Source organism: Cyprinodon tularosa, unplaced genomic scaffold (assembly GCF_016077235.1).
Source record: "Cyprinodon tularosa strain WSP-4 unplaced genomic scaffold, ASM1607723v1 ctg1027, whole genome shotgun sequence".
NCBI classification, from domain to species: Eukaryota; Metazoa; Chordata; class Actinopteri; order Cyprinodontiformes; family Cyprinodontidae; genus Cyprinodon; species Cyprinodon tularosa.
This window is the reverse complement of record NW_024037813.1, coordinates 136856-155264: the sequence shown is the minus strand read 5'-3', so window position 1 is coordinate 155264 and position 18409 is coordinate 136856. Positions and strand designations below refer to the sequence as shown.

Here is an 18409-nt window from a genome sequence, read left to right as displayed (position 1 = left end):
CCAGATCTAAAGTGAGAACAATGCCTTATTAAGTCTAATAAATCTTCTGTTGAGCATTCATTTATGGCTAATGATTTTCACAACTTCCACATCTGGAAGGAACAATACATGTAGTCAAGGTTGATGAAAATAAGAAAATTGCTTAACACAAATATTTCAATGCTAAAGCCCCAAAAGGTCTTATTTATTGCTGTGGCTTTCACAAAAAAAAAATTATATTGGGGCATATGATGTAAATTATTCGCATGGAAAAGTACAATTTTGCAAATTGAAACATTTAATTTTTATAATACAAAAATAAAAATCACCTAACGTAGGTGTTTGAAACAAGTACACTCTCTAAAATACTATAGAAAATAAGTGTAACATAAAATTGGTAGCTTTTTTTTATTCCACTGAACATTTTACATTTAAACATTGTTACTGTCAATACCTAGAAAGTGACAGCATGATCCACTCCCACTATTTAGCCTTCAATTTAGCCTACCCTGTACATCTTAGCTATATCCTCTAGTAGCCTTTCAAGAGGCCCATCTTTGAGTTTCCTGCCCAGCCATTTGGTCCACGCAATGGTCAGACAGTAAGTGTTCAGTTTGGTTACCTCTTTGCCTCCAAACCTGTTCCTTAATACTGCCACGTTCGTTCTATGTGCTGTGTATGGGCACCTGTTTGGGGGTCTACATACCACCTTACATGATTAACAGTCATGTGATTGTAGCCAGGTTCAGGGAGGAAACAATAAGCACGCCTTTCATCACTAATTATACAGTATCTGGTCTTAACCTCACATGATATGCGATCAGGGGGACAATATCTTGTCGTCTTTTTCTCTCTACAACACGCAGTACTGGCTTTCCTCTCTTGCCCCTCTGTCGCTGCACTCCAAGCATACTGAAGACTTGCCAGGTGCCACCTATTCCTCCTCTGCCATACTGTTGTGTTGATAACCAAGAACCAAAGGAAAAAAAGAAAGAGAAACAGCTCATTGGGTCTAGCAAATAACTTACAAACTATCAGCAGGACGTTTTAGGCAAACAGTAGCTGTCTGCCTTATCTCTGAGTCAGACTCGGCCCACCTTCAGCTGGACCGCAGCTCTTTTTAATGCAGACAACATGACCTTTTGACGTGGGAGAAAAATGAACAAGCCCAAAATGGCCAACTGGAGAGGATGAAGGTGGAGGTCATGCTGAGAGATGTAGAAATGGCAAGACAGGTAACTACAACGATCCTTCATCTCATACAGACGCAGGAGAACAGCAGAAAAGAGGTGATGTCTAAAGGCTCCAGAGGAATGGAGGTCATCCTGTCTTCTCTGGAGAACAGCAGGGATGTCCAGACTACTCTGAACATCATGTACATCCTCAGCAGGGACGTGCAGAGGGGGGGGCGGAGGGTGCTTGAGCACCTGCCCCTTTGTCCCTGATTCTCAAAGTGCCCTTTTGTAGGGTTTATTATTATTATTATATATATATATATTTTTTTTTGCGTGTGTGTGTGCGTGTGTATTTGTGTGTTTGTGCATGTCCAAAACAATTATAATTTAGATCTACTGTTCCATGGTAACCGTGGCCGGTCACATGATATACTGGATCATGTGACCGGCCGCGTCAGCTTCACACAACGTGCCCTCAAGCTAACCTTACTACCGTGACGTGCCCTGCTGCTGCGGATAACCACTGCAACTCCCGATTCCAGAAAAAGTAAACAACTGGTCAGGTAAGTAGGTGCTGCAATGGTGTTAGTTTGTGCAAGGTTTATTGTTGCAAGATGAGTAGACTGACCGAGTAAAGTAAGCAATGAGCATCCTCTGTGCTGTGCAAATTTGCACACACCTCTCACAAGTTATAGCCCTAGCCAGCGGCACAAAAAGTGGGTATGCACTATAGGGCACCGGTACTGGAGGAGGCGCAGAAACGATCATGGTAAAATTATTTTCTGTATTTAACTTCTTTTTATGCACAATATGATTATGTCACCGATTAGTTCCCTCCAGTAATTTTTAAATACTTTGATAATACTTTCATTGCCCCAGAATGTAGGTAGGTAGTTGCATCCCTGCCGCTAGCTAATTGACCACCACACACGCACAGCGTGCTATGGGGAGGAAGTATGTCAGGTTTCTGTTGCTGTTACTGTCTGTTTCACCTGCTATGTGAAAGTGCAGCGAGATATGTATCTTACTCTCAAGCAGGTGTGTTTTTTTCCTGTTTTATTTCACTAAAACTGTGCAGTATGCATATCCACATAATTTTGGACCATTGCACAACAAAAATAATTTGAGTTTTGAATTTCTAAACCTCTCCTTTATTTACACAAAAAAATTAAATATGCCCATATAGGCTAATATGCATACAGACAAATTGTATAACTTTTGGACCCTTGCTGTCATGCGCAAACTTAATAGTCAAACTAAATAAAAGCAAAACAACATTTAAAAAAGTTATTTTTATATCATTTAATAAATTTTTATTTTATAGCATTAGGAATAATAAAGGGCAAAATATGAATGGGTTAAACTTGTGGCTATGCAGTACAATTTTTTTTTAAAAGGGTATGCAATGTCAATTTTTGTTTGTATGTGTGTTTTATGTGGATCAGATTGTAGTTTAAGTATCTTATTTCATTTTGCAGAGATGCCTCGTGAGGAGAGGAGGTTAAAACAAAAACAAAAGGAGCTGTGTGAGGCTGCAAAAGGCAGTGGATCACTCACCAGCTGGATGACAAAGAGCACAAAAGGTAAGATCAACACATGCACCAGTTATTTATAGCCATATTCAGTTAGAGAAAACAACAGTAACAAACAAAATTTCAATGTTGTTCTGTTACATTATAATATGTATAGTGTGTTAATTATTGATTGATTGATAAATTTATCGATTAATGATTAGGTGTATAGTGTTAATTAGATTAATCCAAGAGCAAATTCTGCCTGATTTCCAGATGGACAGGGAGTGAGTCATCATAGGTCAGATGAGGAGATGGAAGGAGAGAAAGATGAGGAGATGGAAGGAGAGAAAGAGCAGGAGATGAAAGGAGAGAAAGAGGAGGAGATGGAAGGAAAGACAGGGGAAGACACTGTGCCTCAGAGAAATGAGAGTTTGCTAGGAACAGAAAGTCAGGAGGAGCCAGAGACTGGAGGAATGGTCTCAGGGGTTAAGGAGCCCACACAGGATGTTAAAGTAGAGGAAGCAGCAAACCAGGAGACAGAGGTTGGGGTGAGAGAGGGAAAGCTTGATTTACAGATTACACAAAATGTGGAGGTAGAAGGAGCATCAAATCAGGAGGAGACTGAAACCAGAGATAGGCAAACATTCTCACACCTACTTGAACTTACTCACCCAAATTATCCTGCCCATGTCCTACAATTAAATATTAAATGTAATGAGGCCTTCATTCAGTTTTGCAACAGTATTGGACCGTGTCAACCAGCCCTTTCATCCTTTCCAAAAAATGAAGAGGGGCGATCATTTCAAAAGAAATGGTATGAGAACAACACATAGCTGGAGTACTCACCAAGTCTTGATGCCATGTTCTGTTTCAGCTGCCGTCTTTTTGTGTGCGAGGATAAATACAAAGGGCGCAAAACATGGAAATCAGAAGGATTTAATCGGTGGAGAAAGGCTCTAGAGAGAATTAAAGAACACTGTGCCTCAGAATCACACATGTGTGGTATGGTGAGGTGGAACAACTTAAAAAAGAAATCACTGGAGGCAGCTTTTGAAATGGGTGACCGCGCATCACAAGCTGCTAAAGACAGGGAAAGAGAAAAAAATAGAGAAATCTTGTCCCGATTACTGGCAACCACTCTTTACCTGGCAAGACAGGGTATGCCTTTAGGGGAGACGATGAGACCCCGTCCAGCCAAAATCGAGGTAATTTCCTAGAGTTGGTGGAGCTGTTTAGCAGGTATGATAGTGTAATTAAATTACACCTGGAAGCAATAAAAGAGAAGCAGGGAACTGGTAGAAGACCTCTTGTCTCACTTCTCTCCAACAGAAGTCAGAATGATATGATCAAAGCTTTGGCCATATCAGTCAAACAAGTAATCAAAAAAGAAATCCAAGAGAGCAAAGCCTTTTAAATTCTCATGGATGAAACCACAGATGCTGCACGCACTGAACAAGTTTCTTTTGTGATTAGGTATGTGCATAACATGCAAATCAAGGAGCGCTTTCTTCAGGTGTGTAACATTCATACCACAAGTGGAGATGCTCTTGAAAAGATAGTTATAGCTCTACTGGAAGAAAATGGCCTGAAGTTGGAAAACATCCGGGGTCAAGGCTATGATGGGGCTGCAAATATGAGCGGATGCTTTAAGGGACTTCAGGCAAGAATTCTAAAAAGAAATCCAAAGGCCTTGTATGTACACTGTCAGGCTCACTGTCTTAATTTGGTGTTAGTTGAAAGTGCAAAGTCTACCATCTGTTTTGTCAGCTTTTTCAACTTAGTTGAAAAACTTTATAGTTTTGTGGCCAACTCATCCAAACGACACGCTGCATTTATTAAAATGCAGAAGACTATGTACCCTGATCGGCGTCCACTGGAGCTGCAGAAGCTCTCAGACACACGGTGGGCCTGCAGAGAAACTGCCCTTCAGACTCTGAGGAAGGTCCTCCCAGCTGTCATGCAGTTTCTTGAGGAAATGACACAGCAAGACCCACCAGACTCTTCGGCAGGTGATGCATTGATTCTTCTCAGGAGCATCAACTTTGAATTTTTCCTGTGTCTGGAGATCACCTGCCCAATCTTCCAGGTGACTGCGATGGCCTCTGATGCTTTGCAGCACAAAGACATAGACCTAGCGACAGCATACAAAGTTGTAGATGGAGTTTTTCAGAGGCTGGCCTACAGCAGAACAGAGGAGGAGTTTGAGAAGATGTTTAAACAGGCTACAGAGAAGGCTGTGTCGCGGCCTTCTGTTCCAACAAAAATAAAGTACCAAAGTTTCCAATGAAGACCGTGGGTGGTAACAGGTGGTTTTGTTTTTGTACACACTTCCAGCTTGGCTTAAAAGGCAAGAATAAAAAATATATAAAAAAAAGGAAAAAATACTTCAAGTGTCTTGGAACTTAGTAGAAACGAAATTTAATGTTTTTAAACTTCCAAAAAAGTGGTCAAAAAATCATTTTTCAAAACCTCCCATCCACACTAGACATTTTACCAAACATCCTCCAACACCTGGTGTGCTCCTAATCACTCAAATTAATGGGAGGGACAAACAATTAAGAACTTACTCCAAACTACTCCAAATGTATAAAATAAATAACACATTTTGGTTCTAAATTAACTTAAATATATTCTATATACCAAAAGACAAAAACTAAATTTGTAGAAATAACAAATTACAAGAATTTAGCATAAATGGCCACAACATCCCGGCCCCTAATTCATGTCAAAGAATTATAACCAACATTTGTTTAAGTGGCCATTAAAAATAGAAAATGAATAATATTAGACATAACTTTTCAATATTTTTCTGTTAACAAAAATACTTCATTTAAACATTAACTTATGCAGTAGTCAATATTATACAATTTTTTTTTTTTTGAGTACATATGTCCTTTTAGAAAATAAAAAAGGCAAAAACAGTCAGTGTTCCATGATTTCCAATTTCTTCGTTTCTTCATGTGCAAGGTCTGTGTGTGTGTAAAAAGTAAATGTAGCAGAATGAAATGTTTAGCATGTCAGTAAATGAGTATCAGTGTAAATGTAGAGCCAGAGGTTCCAGAACTTAGCTCAGTTGGAGACAAACATTTTTCCTTGTCTCTACACAGCCTCCAACAGGAGACATATTTTGTTGATTGGCTTTTCCAGCTCATTTGTTCTCGTCTTGACTCGAACACGTCAAACCAATCCATTTGCATCTGCCATGGTTTCTGTAATGCGTCCAATAGGCCAAGAATTTCTTGGTGCAGTCTCATCAACAACAAGCACTACATCATCAATGGCAAAGTTCCTGCGAGTCTTGTTCCATTTCCGTCGTTCTTGCAACATAAGAAGATATTCTTTCACCCACCGTTTCCAGAACAGGTCCACAATGTATTGGACTTGCCTCCAACGTCTTCGCATGTAAAGGTCCTCCTTTTTGAACAAACCTGGCGGCAGCACAGGCTTTCCTTTTAACTGGAGCAAATGATTTGGAGTAAGAGCCTCCAAATCATTGGGATCTTCAGAAGAAGGTGTAATCGGGCGATCATTTAATATAGCCTCCACTTCACATAAAACTGTGTGTAAACTTTCATCATCTAGTACTTGCTGGTTTGTGATGGAGTGCAGTACCTTTTTTATTTCCTGCACCAGGCGCTCCCATACACCACCATGATGGGCTCCATAAGGAGGGTTGAAAGTCCACTTTATTCCATCTTGTGCTAAGCATTTTTGAATTTTGCTTTGCTTTAGCTCTAACATGGCTTGCTTTAACTCACGATTTGAGCTGACGAAGTTGGTTCCGTTGTCCGACCGGATTTCCTTGACTTGTCCTCGGCGGCAAATGAATCTCCTGATGGCGTTTATCCAGGAATCTGTGTTGAGAGAATGTGCCACCTCAAGGTGAACTGCACGACAGGTTAGGCATGTGAAGAGAACTCCATATCTCTTTACAATAGTTCTTCCTCTCTTCACTTCTATTGGTCCAAAGTAATCAGCACCAACATAGGTAAATGGTGGAAGATCAGTTGAGATTCTGTCAATAGGAAGCTCTGACATCTTTTGCTCACCTGGCTTCTGTCGTTGTTTTCGACACACCATACAGTTTCTGATGATCTTTCTGGCTAATGAATTAGCATGAGGGATCCAGTACTGTCGTCGAAGGGCAGAAAGCATGTGATTTCTTCCTCCGTGTCCAACCTTTTCATGAATATGTTGAAGAATGAGCTTTGAAACATGGTTTCCTTTAGGCAGTATTGCAGGATGTTTTGTTTCTTCAGGTAATGCTGCTTTGCTCAGTCTGCCACCCACTCTCAACACACCATCAATAACAACAGGATCAAGCTTGTACAGACTACTTGACTTCTTCACTGCACCAGAGCTTAGGGCATCCATTTCATTACCATAATGTTTTCGCTGCACAATGCCCACTATGGCTTCCTCAGCCTCGGACAGATCATCAGTTGTGAGCTGATCTGATTTATTGCCCTCTTTATCACACATTTGATTTCCACAGTGTGCAATTAGCAACTTTTTTCATAGCATTTCTTTTAGTTTCAGGATCCATGCTACACATCTTTTTAGCTTTGTCCAACTAGAAAAGTACATCAAAAGCTTGGTGATTGGACACACTTCTTCCAGCACAGCTGCACATGTCAAGATTGGATCTTTAACCTCTGGATCAGCTTCCAAATGGACAGGTAATTCTTTAACCACTGCTGGCCATTGGATCTCAGATTTTGTGAGGAATTCTGGCCCACTGATCCAGTAGGAAGACTTTAAAAAAGAGCCAACCTTCATGCCTCTAGAGGCTGCATCAGCTGGATTCAACTTTGAGCTGATGTATCTCCACTGAATAACTTTTGTAAGCTCACGAATGATGGACACTCTATTAGCTACATATGTTTTGAACCGTGTCGTTGTGTTTGCAATGTACTGCAGGACGGTTGTGCTGTCAGACCAGAAGACTGATTCACTCAGATTGAGCCCAAGTTGAACTGACAGCATTTTGTCCAGTCGCACAGCTAAAACTGCAGCAGCAAGTTCAAGTCGTGGTATAGTGATTTGCTTTAATGGTGCTACCCTTGCTTTACCAATAACAAAGGAAACACACACTTCCTGTTTGCTATTAGATAGCCTAAGATAAGACACAGCACCAAATCCAGTTTCACTGGCATCACAAAAGTGATGCAGTTGTGCACTTTCTATTTCCCCAAATCCTTTAGGTGTAATGCATCTTCTGACACTAAAGCTATCAAGAAGAACTACAGGTGCTGGTCATAAAATTAGAATATCATGAAAAAGTAGATTGATTTCAGTAATTCCATTTAAAAAGTGAAACTTGTATATTATATTCATACATTACATACAAACTCATATATTTCAGATGTTTATTTTGTTTAATTTTGATGATTACAAATGACAACAAATGAAAATCTCAAATTCATCATATCAGAAAATTAGAATATTGTGAAAAGGTTCAAAATTGATGGCCCCTGGTGCCACACTCTAATCAGCTAATTAACTCAAACCACCTGCAAAAGCCTTTAAATGGTCTTTCAGTCTAGTTCTATAGGCTACACAATCATGGGGAAGACTGCTGACTTGACAGTTGTCCAAAAGACGACCATCGACACCTTGCACAAGGAGGGCAAGACACAAAAGGTCATCGCTAAAGAGGCTGGCTGTTCACAGAGCTCAGTGTCCAAGCACATTAATAGAGAGGCGAAGGGAAGGAAAAGATGTGGTCGAAAAAAGTGTACAAGCAAGAGAGATAACCGCACCCTGGAGAGGATTGTGAAACAAAACCCATTCAAAAATGTGGGGGAGATTCACAAAGAGTGGACTGCAGCTGGAGTGAGTGCTTCAAGAACCACCACACACAGACGTATGAAAGACATGGGTTTCTGCTGTCGCATTCCTTGTGTCAAGCCACTCTTGAACCACAGACAGCGTCAGAAGCGTCTTGCCTGGGCTGAAGAGAAACAGGACTGGACTGCTGGTGAGTGGTCCAAAGTCATGTTCTCTGATGAAAGTAAATTTGGCATTTCCTTTGGAAATCAAGGTCCCAGAGTCTGGAGGAAAAGAAGAGAGGCACTTCATCCACGTTGCTTGAAGTCCAGTGTAAAGTTTCCACAGTCAGTGATGGTTTGGGGTGCCATGTCATCTGCTGGTGTTGGTCCATTGTGTTTTCTGAGGTCCAGGGTCAACTCAGCCACATACCAGGAAGTTTTAGAGCACTTCATGCTTCCTGCAGCTGACCAACTTTTTGGAGATGCAGATTTCATTTTCCAACAGGACTTGGCACCTGCACACAGCGCCAAAGCTACCAGTACCTGGTTGAAGGACCATGGTATCCCTGTTCTTAATTGGCCAGCAAACTCTCCTGACCTTAACCCCATAGAAAATCTATGGGGTATTGTGAAGAAGAAGATGCAATACACCAGACCCAACAATTCAGAAGAGCTAAAAGCCACTATTAGAGCAACCTGGGCTATCATAACACCTGAGCAGTGCCACAGACTGATCGACTCCATGCCACGCCGCATTGCTGCAGTAATACAGGCCAAAGGAGGCCCAACTAAATACTGAGTGCTGTACATGCTCATACTTTTCATGTTCATACTTTTCAGTTGGCCAACATTTCTATAAATCCTTTGTTTTTATTGGTCTTCAGTAATATTCTAATTTTCTGATATGATGAATTTGAGATTTTCATTTGTTGTCATTTGTAATCATCAAAATTAAACAAAATAAACATCTGAAATATATGAGTTTGTATGTAATGTATGAATATAATATACAAGTTTCACTTTTTAAATGGAATTACTGAAATCAATCTACTTTTTCATGATATTCTAATTTTATGACCAGCACCTGTATGTCTTTGACCCATTGGCACCAAACTTGTGCCATTTCTAATGGAACTGTCTCATCCCAACCAAACTTGAGTTTGCACAAATGTTGAAGAATCTGTTTAGCAGGGAGAACAACTGGAGCTAAGAAACCTAAAAGGTCATAAATAGAGCTGACAATGGACAAAATACCACGTCTTGTTAGTGGTTTGTGCTTGTTTGCAATGCTAAAGGTGAAAACATCCATGTCAACATCCCATTGCACCCCCAAGGCTCTTTCAGTGGGAAGCTGATCCTGGTTAAGATCTAGCATCCTGACACCTGTTGCTCTGTTTTCCTCAGGGATCTGCGAGAGGACAGAACGCTCGCTACACACCCATTTATTGAGTCTAAATCCCCCCTTGGCACACACCTCAGTGAGTTGCTGATAAAGAGAAATAGCCTGCTCAACAGTCTGAACAGACCTAAGACAGTCATCTACATAGAAGCTGTGTCTGATTGTATTAATAACCTCTTCTGGGTACAGATGTTGGTTATCATCAGCAGTCTTTAAAAGTGCATATGTGGCACAACTAGGTGAAGAGACTGCACCAAAAACATGGACCAACATTCTGTGCTCAACAAGCTCTTTTGTGATGTCACCATGGGGCCACCAAAGAAAACGCAGGTAATTTACATGTTCCTGAGCAACTCTGACCTGGTGGAACATCCCTTTAATGTCTGTCATAAGGGCTATTGGACCTTCCCGAAAACGAATGAGCACACCTAACAGGGTGCTAGTCAAATCTGGTCCCTGTAACAGCTCTTTGTTCAGTGATGTTCCAGCAAACATTGCAGAACAATCATAAACAACCCGCAGTGTTTTCTTACGGGGGTGGTAGACACCATGATGAGGTACGTACCACACCTTTCCTTCCTCATGTTCGATTTGATCTTGTGGTATGATTTCTGAATGGCCTTCCACATCAACATTATGCATAAATTCTTTGTACTCTTTAAAGAATAACTTATCCTTCTGAAACCGTTTTAACAGACATTGCGCCCTCTGCTGGGCCACCTGTTTGTTATTGGGCATTTTTACTTCAGGATTACGAAAAGGTAACTTCAAGTGATAATGACCATCTTTTAGCATTGCTGACTTTGACATGATGTCTATGAACTCTTTGTCTTCTACAGACATTTCAATAAGCTCATTACACTTGTGCTCTACAAAATCTTGGTTATACTGATTGACCAGCATTTCTTCCAAACTGCTTATAGAGATACGATTCACCTGGATAGAACCTGCAACACGTCCATTTTCTTCACTACCCTGATTGAGTGGACCATTAACAACCCAGCCAAGGCGTGTCAGCACAGCATAAGGCCCACTACCTCTACTGTTAACTATTTTCCAAGGTTCCAAAGCTTTGGGGGAATTTACACCAATGAGCAGCCCAATGCCAGCATCTATTGGTGTTAATTCAACAACTTTTAGATAAGACCATTTTCTTAAGTCTTCCTCTTTTGGGATGTTTTCTTTAGTCACAGGAATGGACTGTTGTGTATAAACATCAGGCAACTTCAAGTACTCATTTTCTTTTAAAGCAGCTACTTCCAAACCAGATACTTTATAGCTACTTACAGGTTTTTCCTGGCCCATGGTTTTTAGCATGATTTCAACCTTTTTTCCAGGTGCATTTAACTGCATCATCAAAGCCTCTGTACAAAAAGTTGCAGAGCTGCCTGGATCTAGAAAAGCATAAGTCTCCACAATCTTTGTCCCTTTTTCCAACTTTACTTTTACTGGGACGACTGACAGAACACACTCACTAGACCCGGCCCCAGTGTAACTACCAACATTCAAAGATACTAGAGCATTTGAGACTGGTGACCCTTTACTCTCAGCCTTAACTGCTTGATACCGTTTCTCTGTTGGTTCAATATGCAGAACAGTAGGGTGACTTTTATTGCAGGTGAGGCATGTTAGACGTTGTGAACAGTTCTTGCTCATGTGCCCCTTCTGTAAGCAGCCAAAGCATAAACCTTTACTTTTAAGGAATTCCACCTTTTCCTTGTTGGTTTTCTGCTTGAATGAGTCACATTTTTCCATGCAATGATTTCTATCACAAAATAAGCACTGAGCTTGAGCTACCTTTGTAACCTCATGGTTAAGCTGAACCTGTTTCTGTTCTGTAGACACTACATCAACAGAAGTGGCAAAACTACTACTTTTAGTTTTAAAAGGAAGTTTTGATGGTTTTAAAGCCATCTTTTCTTTTGCAGTTTGACCTTCTCCAAAAACAGGATCTAATGCAGCTTTGTTTGTTTTTCTAAAAAATCAAGAAGATCTTTAAACTTTGCTCTGCGATCATACTTTTCTGCTATGTCAACCACAATTAGTCGCCATTTTTCACGAAGTCTAAAGGGCAACTTTGAAACAAGAATTCTCATATTGGTTGAGTTTTCAAGCTCATCAATAAACCCAGCTTCATCCATTGTGTTGAAACAACCTCTTAAAAAGAATGTATAAGCTCTTAAAGCTGCAGCATCATCAGATTTTAAAACCGACCAATTCAGAGCTTTATCTATAAATGCAGATGTTATTTTTGCTCTGTTACCAAAGTTCCACTCAAGCTGTCTTTTTGCTTCCAAGTAAGCAGTTTGTGGACTCATGTGCATACAACTTCTCACTAGGGCTCTAGGCTGGCCTGTGGTAAACTGTTCTAAGTAATACAGCCTGTCTTGCATGTTATCCGTCTTAGTTTCTATTCCTTGCTCAAATGCCTTAAGAAAGGACCTAAAATGCAAAGGATCTCCACTAAAAACAGGGATTTCTACAGATGGCAGAAGTAACAGTCTTTGCTGTTTAACAAGCATCTCAGTGATTTCATTTTGCTTCTTCATAATCTCTGTTAATGCACTACTATCAGTCTGAGAAGATATTTGTCTGGGGCTTTCCCCTTCTGGTTTCACTTTTAAAGTTTCATTAAAAGGCGACTCCTGGGGCATTGGCAAAGATGCAAGAGTAGACAATCTTTTCTGTGTTCTTTGAGCCTTTTGAGCTGTAGCAGCAGGTATGAACTCAGTAGATGTCGCAGAAACTGCTGTATTGGCGACACCAGCGCTGGAAACATGACTTTTCTGATCTTGCATACTGTTGAAGATTTTCATCTTTGCATCTGCCTTCACCAGCTTGGTTTTTAAGGCCAATGCTTCTTTTCTTGCTTTTATCTGAAGTTCTTCCAACTCGATCGCATGTTTTTCTTGCAGCGCATCCACCTCTGCTTTCAGAGCGGCTCTTTCCACTTCAGCTTCCATCAGCGCCACTGAAGCCGCACGGGAACTCTTACTCTGCGCACTACTTTTACTCACTTTACTGGACGCCGTGCTGGTTTTCTTCATGACTGGTTTAGCTGCGGACCCAGAAAGCCTTTCAGAGTCTTTGCCGATTACTTGCGCAGTCTGTGAGATGCTGTCATCTGGCTCAATGTCGCTGTCATTAGATGCTGCCTTTAATTCAACATCAAACATTGAACATACTTCATTCTTCTGTGCATCTGGATCGCCATCCATCCATTTTTCGATTTCATCCAAAAACTCTTTAAAACTGATCAGCTTTGGTTCGTACCAATCACCGTGATCGGTTTCTTTTTCATCATCATTAAGCAGTCTTTGAACTGAAGATTGCAAGTCCATAAACTCCGCTAAATAATTATTAAAGGTTATCATATGCTCATCTATGGAGGATTTTGATTCTCCAGCATCAATTAAAGCATGAATGTCATTTCTCTTTCTTGTCAGCACGCCAAGTTTGGCTCTGCGCCTTTTAATTAAATTAAAGAGTTCTTTTTCTTTTTGAAGACCTTCATCTTCTTCCATCTTCAACACAAATTTCGTTTCTCCAGATCCAAAAGAAAATTTTCCAAGACAAACTTTTCACTTTCAGTTCAGCGTCTTTGCTCTTTCCAACAAAGTATGGCATTTACTCACAAACTTTGCAGGTCTTCTCCAAGTTCTTTCCATGAAGTTTCAGTCATCCAAGTCTGATCATCCGATCTTCCAAGCTTTTCCAAAATCCAAACTTTCCAAGCAGGTCCAAAAAACCAAAAATAAATGATTTTTTGACTTAAATGTCGCGGCCTTCTGTTCCAACAAAAATAAAGTACCAAAGTTTCCAATGAAGACCGTGGGTGGTAACAGGTGGTTTTGTTTTTGTACACACTTCCAGCTTGGCTTAAAAGGCAAGAATAAAAAATATATAAAAAAAAGGAAAAAATACTTCAAGTGTCTTGGAACTTAGTAGAAACGAAATTTAATGTTTTTAAACTTCCAAAAAAGTGGTCAAAAAATCATTTTTCAAAACCTCCCATCCACACTAGACATTTTACCAAACATCCTCCAACACCTGGTGTGCTCCTAATCACTCAAATTAATGGGAGGGACAAACAATTAAGAACTTACTCCAAACTACTCCAAATGTATAAAATAAATAACATATTTTGGTTCTAAATTAACTTAAATATATTCTATATACCAAAAGACAAAAACTAAATTTGTAGAAATAACAAATTACAAGAATTTAGCATAAATGGCCACAACAGGCTGCATCAGTGGGCCTTGACCCCCCAACTGAGATTCCTGGTCAAGCTCGGAGGAGGAAAATGCCAGCAAAGTTCAAGGTCACTGCCACAACAGCAACTGCTGACCACACATTCCCTACTTTGCAGGACTACTATCGTGTTAAGGTGTATTACGTTTTTGTGGACACAATGACACAAGAGCTTCAGAGACGCTTTAAAGCTGAAGATAACTCCACATGGGAAATCCTGAATGCCCTCCACTGCCTGATAGTCCCAGAGAACTGGAAAACAGCCCAAATTCCAACAGAGGCACTGCAAGCTGTGAATAGGCTCTGCAAGTTCTACAACGTTGATGAAGAAGACAAATTGCAGACAGAACTAAAGGTCTTCCATAGTTCATACTCATGCCCCTCACCCATCAGTGTGACATCTATTCTTTCAGTGGTCAAAGAAAACAATGCACATCTGGTTTTCCCCAACTTGACTGAGCTGCTGAAGACATACAGCACTCTTCCAGTTTCTACAGCTACTGTTGAACGCTCTTTCTCAAAACTCAAACTGGTGAAAACAAAACTTCGCACCCTTTGCACAGAAGAAAGGTTGTCAGAGCTTCTTTTACTGGCAATTGAAAAGGATATTCCAGTCAACCTCAGTGAAGTCATTGACATTTTTAAGAGCATGGGCAACAGGAGGTTGCTGTTATTACTGCAAAAAATAAAAATGCCACTGTGATGTGTAAAAACCCCCCCAAAAAACTAAGGCACAGACCCTGACAGAAACTGACAGAAAGACAGAGCCACCTTCTCTCTATTGTCTTTCTCCCACGAATAATGTTACCCTTTCAGTTAAAGTTACTTATACAATGTGAATATATGTTTGTTAATAAATACAGGTTGAAACCTTTAAACTTGAAGTATTGTTTGTGTTTGTGGCTTTGAATGAGCAACTGGTTTTTAAGCAGTCAGCCTTGGCAACAGACTCTAGCAATTCAGCAGTGTGGCAGGTCAGTCAGAGTGAGCCATTTTAAATGTTAGTTATCTTTGCATCTTGCATGAACACAAACCACTTGTTTAATCAGCTGCTATCTCTCCCATGCTCTTTTTAGTGTCTGTACTATCAGATTAATACAGCCCAACTCCAGCAACACAGAAGCACCAACCCCCTCAACAGAAGCTGTTCCATGAGGTAAAACACAGACTCATTTCGCTTTGCACTGACCTCAAACAAATATGTGAGTATGTGTGATAGGGTGTATTTTGATTCTACATTCCATTATTTATAGTATGGGTTGGTACATTTCAACCAGTTGTACAGCAAGGTATGTTTCTGTATAATGTTTTAAATCCGTGCCCCATGTGCCCTCTTTTAACTTTGAGCACCCGCCCCTCCAACGGTCTCTGCACGTCCCTGATCCTCAGTGAGCTCATCGGCAGAGGCCGCATAGTGGGAGTGTTTGTTTCCAAAGGAGGAACAGGAGTTTTATTCCAGATTCTGATCTCTGCCAGTAATGAGCTTCCTCCCAGTGAGGAACTCATGGTGCAGCTTCACTCACTACAGGCCAAGGTTGGACCGAAAGAGAGAAGGTTTGGAGCAAAGGCACGTTTGAGTGGAGCTCTGAACATCATGGTCAATGTAATAAAACAGAATCTACAGAACACAAAGCTGCTTCTGCCTTGTCTGCAGGTTCTCAGGGTTTACTGTACCAACTCGGTAAATGCTATTTCTTTGGGCAAATGCGGTGTCATGGAACTTATTTTCAAGATTGTCGGGCCCTACAGTAAGAAGAACACCAGCCTCTTCAAGATAGCTCTGGATGCACTTGGAGCTCTACTCTAATCTAAACCTAATGCTTGCCGTTTGGTGGACAGTGGCCATGTGTCTGTCTTGCTCACTCTGTGCCTGTAATTGCATTGCAATGACACCCGACATAGATGTGTGTTGATTTGTAAAGGATTGCTGGTCTGCCTCAAAAACATTACCAACATCAAACTGGGCCGAAAGGCTTTCTTAGAGGCTGACGGCATTAGAATCCTTTTTCAACTCCTCCATTGAGTGTCTAGCAGTGCGGATACTGGATCCACTAGTGAACACTTCAAGCCTCGAAGTGTTTTCCTAAGAGTCAGCCTTTCACTTTCAGCTGCCTCATGTCTCCCCTGGTGGGCCTTTGGCTCAGCTATACAGCCGGCCTCCTGGGGTGGATGATGTGGCAGATGAAAACGATGACGAGGAGCCAGAGGCAGAGACAGACACTGAGAATGAGGTAGATGACAAGGATCAGTGTAACCTGAATGATGACATAGAGACGGATCTCAATAACCAACATCCCAAAAGGACCATTGGATGCCCATTTGAGGAGCCAAAGATCTAGCAGAAGTTCTTCTCAGAGCTTTCTGAAGACTTTCATGTGTACAGCTTTAAATCTTCGGTGTTCCTTCACTTCTTCATCAGCACATCTCTTCTCATCATTATCAGCTTGGTTCACTCAACCGGTTGTTGTGTCCGCAGCTCAAGAGTACCCCAAGCAAATACCAGATTCTGAAGTTATTTGCAACTCTTTCAAAGAGCATCAGAGTCTAGCCTCTCCCTGCCCCACTGGTTCTCAAACACCTCTGGATCTGAACTCAATCGACCTCAGCAAGGGCAAAGATAAGAAAGAGGATGCCAACATTCTGGCTGCAGATGGATACACCGCTCCACCCCCTTTTTGCAGTTCTCCCTCTCAAGGACATTTAACAAAACAGGAACTGGAATGTGTTTTTCTAGAGGACAAATGAAGTCAAAATACTGAAGCTGGGTCTAAGAAGGTCAAACATGAAGGGTCTCCAGTCAACAACTTGAGACAAATACAGTCACCTTTGATCCTTGGGGGTCTCCCAATACGTCGGGCAGGTGGGGGAGGCAGCAACATGGGTTCAGAATGTGGCTCAGAGGGTGCTGAAGATGAAGGAGGAGAAGGTGCTGTTCTTGAAGTGCCAGACACAGCTCAGCTCCTGCCGCTACATGACCCTGACCTTTACGTGGAGATGATGAAGGGGACATAGTCAGTCCCACAGTATGCTGAAGTGGCTTACCAAGATTACAGAGCTCAAAGATATTTCAGGATATTGAGCGGCTGATTCATCCTAATGATATCTTTGATAAAGTAGTTTATGACATTGATCATCCCACTCCTATGATTGAAGAAAACAGCGAATCTCTAAAGTTCAACTCTCAATTTGAGTCAGGGAACCTCAGGAAAGCTGTTCAAGTTAGGAAATATTAGTACGATCTTGTTCTGAATGCAGATATCAATAGTAATCACAACCATCTGTGGTTTTACTTTGAAGTGGGTGGCATGCGTGTCGGGGTTACGTATCGTTTCAACATCATCAACTGTAAAAAGTCAAACATCCAGTTTATCTATGGCATGCATGTGCTGATGTACTCTGTGCAGGAGGCCATTGGCGGCAGGCCTGGTTGGGTCAGAACGGGAACAGACATCTGTTACCATAAAAATACATTTGCCAGAAGTTCCATTGCCACTGGGGGAGAAAAAGGAAAATCATATTATACACTGACCTTCAGCATAAACTTCAGCCATAAGGATGATGTCTGCTACTTTGACAATCATTACCCTTATACATACTCCACGCTTAAGACATCTGACCAAACTTGAGGCTATGGGCACCCCTCAGATCTACTTGAGACAGGAAGTTCTGTGTGAGACCCTTGGTGGAAACACCTGTCCACTTCTTACTATCACTGTCATGCCCAGTCCAAATCCAGTGATCATATCTGTCAGTTCAGGAATCGCCCATTGAACTTCTTGTCAGCCAGAGTGCACCCTGGGGAGACAAACGCCAGCTGGGTGATGAAGGGCACACTGGAGTTCCTCATGGGCACCAGCCTGCTGGCAGTGAGCCTGAGAGAGGCCTACATCTTTAAGATTGTCCTGATGCTTAACCCTGAAGGAGTCAGCAATGGAAATCTTTTACTCATTCTAACTTAATATTATTTTAACTTATTCATCTACTTAAGAAGTTGAGTAATTTACGCGCCAAACCGAAGGCTAGAGAGAGAAGTGTCCGAACCTTCAGGGCTGAATCAGGAGAGGGTTTTTTGTCTTGTTTTTTTTCAGTATGAGTAATTACATCTGTGATCTCTTTTGGAGCTCACAAATAATGCCTCATGGATTTTAATAAAGTTTGCCTGATTAACATGTTTGTTTGGTTGCCTGTTATCTCCACATGTATTAAGTAAGAAATGCGTTTTTAATTAGTGCAGCAACTAACAATTATTTTGCAAATCGATTAGTCTGTTGTTAATTTTTTGGATGAATCGATTAATTGGATACCCAAAGGTTCTTT

The 18409-nt window shown here is 41.1% G+C and overlaps 1 pseudogene; it reads left to right on the top strand.

Moving 5' to 3' along the window:
• Positions 1-1111: 1111 nt before the first annotated feature.
• On the top strand, positions 1112-18051 carry LOC119780380 (annotated as a pseudogene).
• The last annotated feature ends 358 nt before the right edge of the window (positions 18052-18409 follow it).